General features: G+C 39.5%; 1 non-coding gene across 1 annotated transcript; it reads left to right on the forward strand.

Moving 5' to 3' along the window:
* Positions 1-8,414: 8,414 nt before the first annotated feature.
* Trnaa-cgc (transfer RNA alanine (anticodon CGC)) lies at positions 8,415-8,489 on the forward strand. The gene has a single exon. It is a non-coding gene; the product is annotated as a tRNA-Ala (tRNA).
* Positions 8,490-8,733: the final 244 nt, after the last annotated feature.

An 8,733-nucleotide genomic window follows, 5' to 3' on the forward strand; every position in this document is an offset into this window, starting at 1 on the left:
CCTACCCCCATACCCCCTCCCCTCCCTTCACTCGCCTCTGTGTGGTCCAAACTACCTCACGGTGAATTAGCAGGGATGTATTAAATTCCAAAGGCTTGTAGATGTGGAGTACAAATGCTGTAAGACAAATTCCCAGCAGGTAACTCTGACCAGTTCTGGGTCATCCTAAGCATCTTCTTTCCCTGGTCCTCCACTTGATTACTATGTAAATTTAGGTGACTTACTTAATCTTTGCCCATTTCTATTTGCTTATCCATAAAGTGAAGATAATGTAAAACCTACCTCATGTATTGACATGAGGATCAAATATATTAATGAATCAAATATATTAACGCATCAAAAGAACTAAGCACATTATAAGGACTCAAAAATGTTAGATATTTTTGTCTCCACGTGGAGCTACTGTCTTTTGACTAGCTTGTCAAGTTAGTTTGCTTGTGTAAGCAAAGAGAAATTTATTTCAGAGGCAAATAAAATTTTTCTCCCTTCTTTTATTGCTTTAAAGCATTAGAGCCCATACCTGCCCAAACAAGTCATACACATTTCAAGTGGATTTCCATGTCCTGAACTTAGAGATTCTGACTCAAGTCTGAGGCACAGTTTATGAAATCAGTTTTAAAACTCTCTAGGTGAACCGGGGGAGGTGGTGCACTGTGGGATGACACCCGTGAAGCTACTTGAGTGGTCTTTTACTCCGTACTGAGCCGTGGAGACTTAGGGCTCCCCTTGGGGACGATCCTGGCATTCCTGTTTATAAACTGCCCAAGGCATGAGATCTCTGCCCCCCTCTACTAGTGGGACAGCTCAGTAGCTCCGGAGTGAGCATAACCCATTGGGACTAGACAGCCCACCCCCTACCTTATTTGGCAAAGAACGTTCCATGGAAAACCTTTGATGTTTCTCCATGTAAATATGTAAATAAAGCAAGTGCAGCTCCCGCTCTCTCTTTCCCGTATGGAAGTTCCATCCCGAAGATCAGACAGCCATCCTACTCTGCTTTCTAAAATTACTTCCTGTGTCCTGTGGTTTTCTCTTTCTCAGCTTTAATTCCGCAGCCAGCCCGATTCACACAGAGGAACCCCAAATTCCACTGCCCGTGGGGGGAATTTGGCAAGAGCACACATCTGTAATCCCAGCAGCTTGGGAGGCTGAGGCAGGAGCATCTGGAGTTCAAAGCCAGCCTCAGCAAAAGCTAAGCCACTCAGTGAGACCCTGTCTCTAAAGAAAACACAAAATAGGGCTGGGGATGGGGCTTAGTGGTACAGTGCCCCTGAGTTCAGTCCCCGGTACCCACCCCTCAAAAAAACCCAACTCTATAGGTGATTTTGATATACAGTCAATTTGGGGAATCACTATATTAGAGAACAACTTTCACAGCGATTGCCTCCTCTGAGGTCTGCTCAGTTTGAACATGAGCTGAAGAAACACCTTGTATGTAAACATTGAATGTAACACTTGATGGTTGGCACCTGATGTATTCCCTGGGTATGATTCCTTATAACCAAAAATAAAGGGCTTGGCCTAGATGACCCCTGGGGTTATCTCCCATTTGGGGATTCTGTACACACTCAGAACATCTTTAAAAGAAACCAGGCCTGCTGGGCACAGGGGTGCAGGCCTGTAATCCCAACAACTCAAGAAGCTGAGGCAGGAGGATCACCAATTCAAGGACAGAGCCTCAGCACCTTAGGAGACACTAAGCAACTCAGTGAGACCCTGTCTCTAAATAAAATATAGGGCTGGGATGTGGCTCAGTGGCCAAGTGCCCCTGAGTTCAATCCAGTACCAGTACCAAAAACAAACAAACAAACAAAAGGATGGGAATGTATCCCATGGTGGAGCACCCAGTACTGCAAAAAGAAAAAACAAAACTTCACTCTAAATAAATTTTAAAGCTTCCCAATTCGTAGAATAGGAAGGTATATGTTGCAAAGAGATGAATGGATGAAAAGGAGCATAATATAAAAGTTTTATGAATTTCTTCTCACTATTCTTTAAATAGTGACTAAATTAGTGAAATTTTTGTTGACTCTATATGTAACAAAAATGGGGAATACTGACATTATAGAAAGTTTAAAAACTATAAAAATTTAGTTATATTAAAGTCATAAAATGAATCAACAGGGGCTGGGGATGTGGCTCAAGCGGTAGCGCACTCGCCTGGCATGCGTGCGCCCCGGGTTCGATCCTCAGCACCACATACCAACAAAGATGTTGTGTCCGCCGAAAACTAACAAATAAATATTAAAAAAAAATTCTCTCTCTCTCTTTAAAAAAAATGAATAAACAAAATAAAGATATTGTGTCCGTGTATAGCTAAAAAATATGTTTTTAAAAAAGGACTGTAAACAAACATGAAAAAACATATTTGCAAAACATATCCAACAGAAGATTTGTATCTAGAACATGTAAAGAATTCTTACAATTCAATTAGAAAATAGTCTAATTTTTTTAATTAGCAAAAGAGAGACAATACCAAGATGCAGGGTATAGTGTACATGAGAGGATACTTCACATCATTAGCTATTTGGAAGATGCAAGTTAAAACCACAATGTGATATCACTACATAAACCACTAGACATGGCCAAAAATTAAAGACTGGCCATATTAAGTGTTGGCAAATTGTGGTGCAACTAGAACTTTCATACACTGCTGGTAGGAACAAAAGATACACTACCACTTTAGGGGGAAAATGGCAGTTTCTTAAAACATTTAACCTACCACATGACCTAGCCATTCTCCTCTTAGGGGAATGGCTACATCCCCTAAAATGAAATGAAAGCCTACATCCACACAAAGACTTTTACACAAATTCATAACAGCTTCATTGTAATAGCCCCAAAGGATTTTTCCATTTTATGAGGATGTAAAACCATACCCACATAATTGTTCTGTTTTTCATTTTCAGTAGAGTATTGGATAAATTACATCAGATTTTCAACACTCTATTATGAAATAGGCATTGTGCTTGACGATTTTACCTAACCATAGACTAAGGTAAGTGCTCTCAGCATATTAAAGTTAGATTAGAAGGTTGAGCAGATGGTGTTGAGCAGGTTAGATTATTAAATGCATTTTGCATTTTGAGATTATCAACTCATCAGGAGTTCATCAGGATTAAACCCCAGAGTAAGTCAAGGAACATCTGTATTCATGCAGTGGAATAGTATTCAGCAATCAAAAGAAACTGTTGATGCACACAACTGTGTAGATGAATGTCAAATAATTCTGTTCATTGAAAGAAGCTGAACAGGCACTGGGCACCCATGATTCATGCCTGTAATACCAGTGCCTTTGGAGGTGAGGCAGGAGGATCCCAAGTTCAAGGCCAGCCTTAGCCTTAGCAATTGAACAAAGACCTAAGCAGCTTAGTGAGACTCTGCTCAAAATGAAAAATAAGAAGGACTGGGGATATGGCTCAGTAGTAAAGAACCCCTGGGTTAAATTCCTACTACCAAAAGAAAGGAAGGAAAGAACTGAAAAAAGTAACAGTAAGTCATTTCATTTATATCAGATTCTAGAAAATGCAAACTAATGTAAAAGTGACAGAAAACATCTCACTGGTTTCCTGGATGGAAAAAAAGACGGGTTACAAAGGAGCAAAGGGAACTTAAGAGCTTAATATGTCCATCGACTTGATGTGGTTATAATTTAGTCAGTGATGCCTGCGATCAAATCGATCAAGTTATACATTTAAATATATGCATCTTCTTTATTATTTATTTACTGGTTCTAGGATCCAACTCAAGACCTTGCATCTGTTAAGCACATGCTCTACCTCTCAGCTATACTCCTAGCCAAATAGATGCATCAATTATGCCTCAGAAAAGTTGTTCTATGTTAGCTGAATTAGTGACCTACCAACACTAGGAACTGTCTAGACTCAAGGTATATATTTTAGGGATAACTGACAAGTATTGTGAGAACATCTGCTTCATATCCAAGTCTCACTTTTCTGCCCGCTCCCCCAGTCCTGGGTATTGATCCCAGGGGTGCTTTATCACAGCTACATCCTTAGACCTTTTTATCTATTTATTTATTTGTTTGTTTGTTTGTTTATTTGTTTGACGTTGACCTCAAACTTGTGATCCTCCTGCCTTAGCCTCCTGAGTTGCTGGGATTAAAAGCCTGCATCACTGTGCCCAACTCCCTTCGCTTTTCTGGTTGAGCCTGAAAAACTTCAGTTGTCCTAAAACTCGTGTTTCCTCACCCCTTAAAAAAGGGGGGATTAATATCAGTTCTGTCATCACAAAGGCATGGCAAAGATGAAGTCAGATGGTGCATGGCAAGTGCTCAGTATAGTGTTTGTCATATGGCAATGATCAGTCATTAACAAAGAAATGACAGCCGCTAGTGTTTGCCACTTAGTGGTTTGATGTTCTTTGTGATTTGCATCATTTGGGCTCACATCTTACTTTTCCAGACTTTCCATACCTCGGGAGACATTTCAAATCCATGTGTGGCCTTACAGTATCTACCATTGTCAATGTGTTTAAAAATATTTAATTTTCTAAGATATATAGAGAAAGGTACTTTCATTTCTAGTTATACTAAAATACTCCATTTTGATGCCAACTTTAACACATAAAAGGCCTACTAAGTTGGTTAAGACCTTGAGTCGGTTTATCTATGGGTAAAATAAGAAACTCGGATTCTTGTGTTAAGCCACTGTACCTCAGTGGCAGGGTCCTTGTATACCACATGCAAGGCCCTGGGCTCCAGCCCCAGCACCACACACACACACACACACACACACACACACACAAACACACACACACACACACACACACACACCAAAAAAAAAGTAAATCAAAAGCATTTAAAAACTATTCCTCCAAACTGGGGCTGTGGCTCAGTGGTAGAGCACTTGCCTCATATGCGTGAGCCCCTGGGTTCAATCCTTAGCACCACATAAAAAATAAAGGTATTGTGTCCATCTACAACTAAAAAAATATTTTTTAAAAAATTGAAAATCTAGGGCTGGGTTGTGGCTCAGTGGCAGAGCACTTGCCTCGCACACGTGAGGCACTGAGTTCGATCCTCAGCACCCTATATAAATAAACAATAAAATAAAGGTATTGTGTCCATCTACAACTAAAAAAACATTAAAAACCAAAAAACTCTTCCTCCTCAGTACTGACCCCTGACTACATACTGTACGCCTAGAATTTCTATGGTCTATCATAGGATGCTAAATACTAGACTATCAGATCTTCAAATATCTCAGGGTGGAGAAGAAGTTTCAGGATCCTCTTTACAAATTCAGTGTGTGCCTCTAGGGAAGACCTGGCCCCTCTCCACATCCAAGGGTCCTCATCAAGGGGAGGTCAGCCTAAGGTGATAACTTAAGGGATGTTGGAAGGACGGAGAGATGTGTCTGTGACTTCCATTCTTTTTGTTACGCGCCAGCATTTCTGGCTGACCGTGAAGGGGTCACTGAAAGGGTGGAGGAAGGTGACACCACTTTGGACTGAATGTCTAGTTTTCGTGCGGATGCTAACATTAAGTATTTTTTCTTCAAAAGAAAAAACTTCCCACATAATATTAGAAGAGTAACTTTATTTTTCCTGAGTCCTCAAGAATTTCCCGGCTTTTGTTAAATAATGAATGATAAATTTAAATAGTAGTTGCCAACAGGAATGAACTATAATAGAACCATTCTACATGACTCCTTTTATAGAGAATTTCAGCTGAAAGAGGTAAAATAATTAGTTTCATAGGATCCTTCAAACATATCACATTATTTAGCCAGGAAGAAAAATGAAGCTCCCTGGTACCTTAGAATCTATAAAAACCCTCCATGAAAAGGAAGTCTAATAAGTTTAAAAGCAGAAGTAGCATGTTTGTTCTGAAGTGACACTTCTTCAAAAACATGGAAATGTAGAAAATTAAACCCCATGTTCTATGAAGTACATACACAGAAAAGAGTAGGTTGCAGACTTAGAAGTCTGAGTTTTCTTGGTAGAAGGTGGTGAACTGCTAGATGAAATTTGCTTAGCAATCAGTTGAAGAGTACAATTCTGTAACGTGCGCATTAGCCCTGATAGTTTCACAGTATGAACCAAAAACCTCCATAGCAATAATTGACGATAAAAAATATTTTCTTCATACCAGAAGGAGGGAAAACAGCATTAGTTACAATGTGATCATTACTTATAAGTTCTTTCTTTCACAGACCTTTTTCAATGTTGAAATTCAATATTATATTAAGTATTACGCCCAATGTTTGACTTTTGTACAGCATCAAATTACCTAAAAGTTAAAAAAGAAAATATATTGCATTGTATGAACATGTACACACACACATACACACACACACACACACACATGCACGCACGCTAGCCATTTAAACCAACGTGATAAGTTAACCCTCCATACAGTCAGCAACCCTGCAGAAGCAAGACCTCCATGCCTCCGTTCTCTGGGACAACAGGTATCAGTTATGGTACCACGGCCGGACTTCAGTCCTTCTCCACATAGTGACATGAATAGCCACTGTTACAACCTGGGGTTGATCTTCCAAACAAATTTTCATTTGTCAATCCTGCTTGATGACTAATAGGTAACCCTATTCACAAAAACCTCAAAAGCAAAAACCTACAAATCAATAGTTTTCTGAGACCCATTTAAAAAGTATACATTAACTCAATAATTCAATAAATGTTTACAAATACAAAGCACTTAAAATATGCCTGGCCCACTCCTGGCAGGCACTACATAAGTGTTCCTATTATGATGACTGAGCACCCACTACTGCAAGACACTATTCTAGATGGTGGGGAAACAGCAGTAAATCAGACAAAATAATCCCTACAGCTTCATGAAGCTTCCCTTCTGGTGATGGAGACTGACAATAAGCAGAATAAGTAAGTTATATAATATATTAGAATAGGATGGGTTGGGGCTCAGTGATAGAGCACTTGCCTCACAGGCAGCTGGTGTTTGAAACCCAGCACCACACACATCAAAAGTTACTAGACGTGTAAAGGAAGAGAAAAATGTGATCTATGTCAGGAGGGAAAAACCAGCTAACAGGGCTGGAGAGCTGTATGATAGATCATTGAATTAGCAGATGATAATGCTCAATGCTAAAAACAGCTACTTACAACTGTGTACACATATAAACAGGAGAACATAAGAAGAAAATGTTATAATTAATGGAACCTCTACAGATTAAAAAATAGACTATCTGAAATGGAGCTTTCACTTGTTGGGCATACAGGAGATTCGACACCACAGAAGGAAAGATAGATGAACGCGAAGCACAGCAGATTGTACCACCATGTACACAAGTTCACTGAAGCCCTAAGGAAGACCAAATGAATGAGAGAAATAAATGGAGCCTCCGTGACCTGTAGGGCAACGTGAGGAAATCTGCCTTACATGCGCCAGGAGTCTAAGAAAAGGAAGAGGCAGAAAAAGTATTGATGACACTCTAAATCCATACATTCGAGAAATTCAAAAAATCCAAAGCAGAATAATGCACAGCAAAGCCTCATCTGACTCAACAATGCTGAAAGCCAGAGGCAAAGGAAAAGGCTTAAAAGCACTTAGAGGGAAAAGACAGATTGTAATAGGAAACCCAAAATAAAGACGGTAAGTAATTTCTCACCAGAAATAACATAAGCCAGGACACAATGGTGTATCTTTAAAGTGCTGAGAGAAAACTCATTAATGAGCCGGGTTTGGTGGCGCATGTCTATAATCCCAGCTTCTTGGGAGGCTAAGGCAGGAGGATCTCGAGTTCAAAATCAGCTTCAGCAAAGCAAGGCGCTAAGCAACTCAGTGAGACCTTGTCTCTAAATAAAAATACAAAATAGGGCTGGGGATGTGGCTCAATGTTGAGTGACCCTTAGTTCAATCCCCGGTATCAAATTAAAAAACTCGTTAATGAAGAAATATATTCATATAGGTATCTGTACGTTGGAGAGGGGGTGTTTATAATATCCAGTTAACATATCTTTCAGAATAAAGGCAAAATTAAAATATTTTCAGACAAACAGAAGTTAAGAGAACTCATTACCAACAGACCTGTAGTACAAGAAATGTTAAAGTTCTTCAGGCCAAAACAAAATGATATCAGATGGAAATTCAGATCCATGCAAATGAATAAAGAGTGTGTATATATTCACATATATATCTGTGTTGAAGATACTTGTGTAAGCCAAAATAACTTAGAGGGGGCAGTTAGAACACAAGTAAAGTATGGCAATAATAACATAAAAGATGGGAAAGGGGAAATTGTAGATATGCAGTTTTAAGGTTCTTACTTCATATATGAAGTGGTATGTATTTGAAGGTAAACTGTAGCTCTAGAGACGCCACTAAAATAAACTGAGAGGAATAACAAATAAGTTGATAGGATAAAATTTAATACTAAACATATTTGGTTAATCCAAAAGACATGGGGAGGGCTGGGATCTAGCTCAGTTGGTAGAGTGCTTGCCTCGCATGCACAAGGCCCTGGGTTCAATCCCCAGCAGCAGCACCACCACCACAACAAAAGATGGGGGGAAAGAGGGAAGGAGCCAAGCACAGAAGAAAAGACTTAAATCTAATCGTGTTAATTACTCAACACTGCAGTTGAGAAATAGAGATTGCCAGACTTGATACAAAAGCAAGACTCAACTGTCTGCTGTCTATAAGCAATGAACATTTTTTTGGTTCCAGTGATTGAATCAAGGGGTGCTGCACCTCTAAACCACATCCCCAGCCCTTTTTATTTCTTATTT

This window comes from Urocitellus parryii, chromosome 11 (assembly GCF_045843805.1).
Source record: "Urocitellus parryii isolate mUroPar1 chromosome 11, mUroPar1.hap1, whole genome shotgun sequence".
Classification (NCBI taxonomy): Eukaryota; Metazoa; Chordata; class Mammalia; order Rodentia; family Sciuridae; genus Urocitellus; species Urocitellus parryii.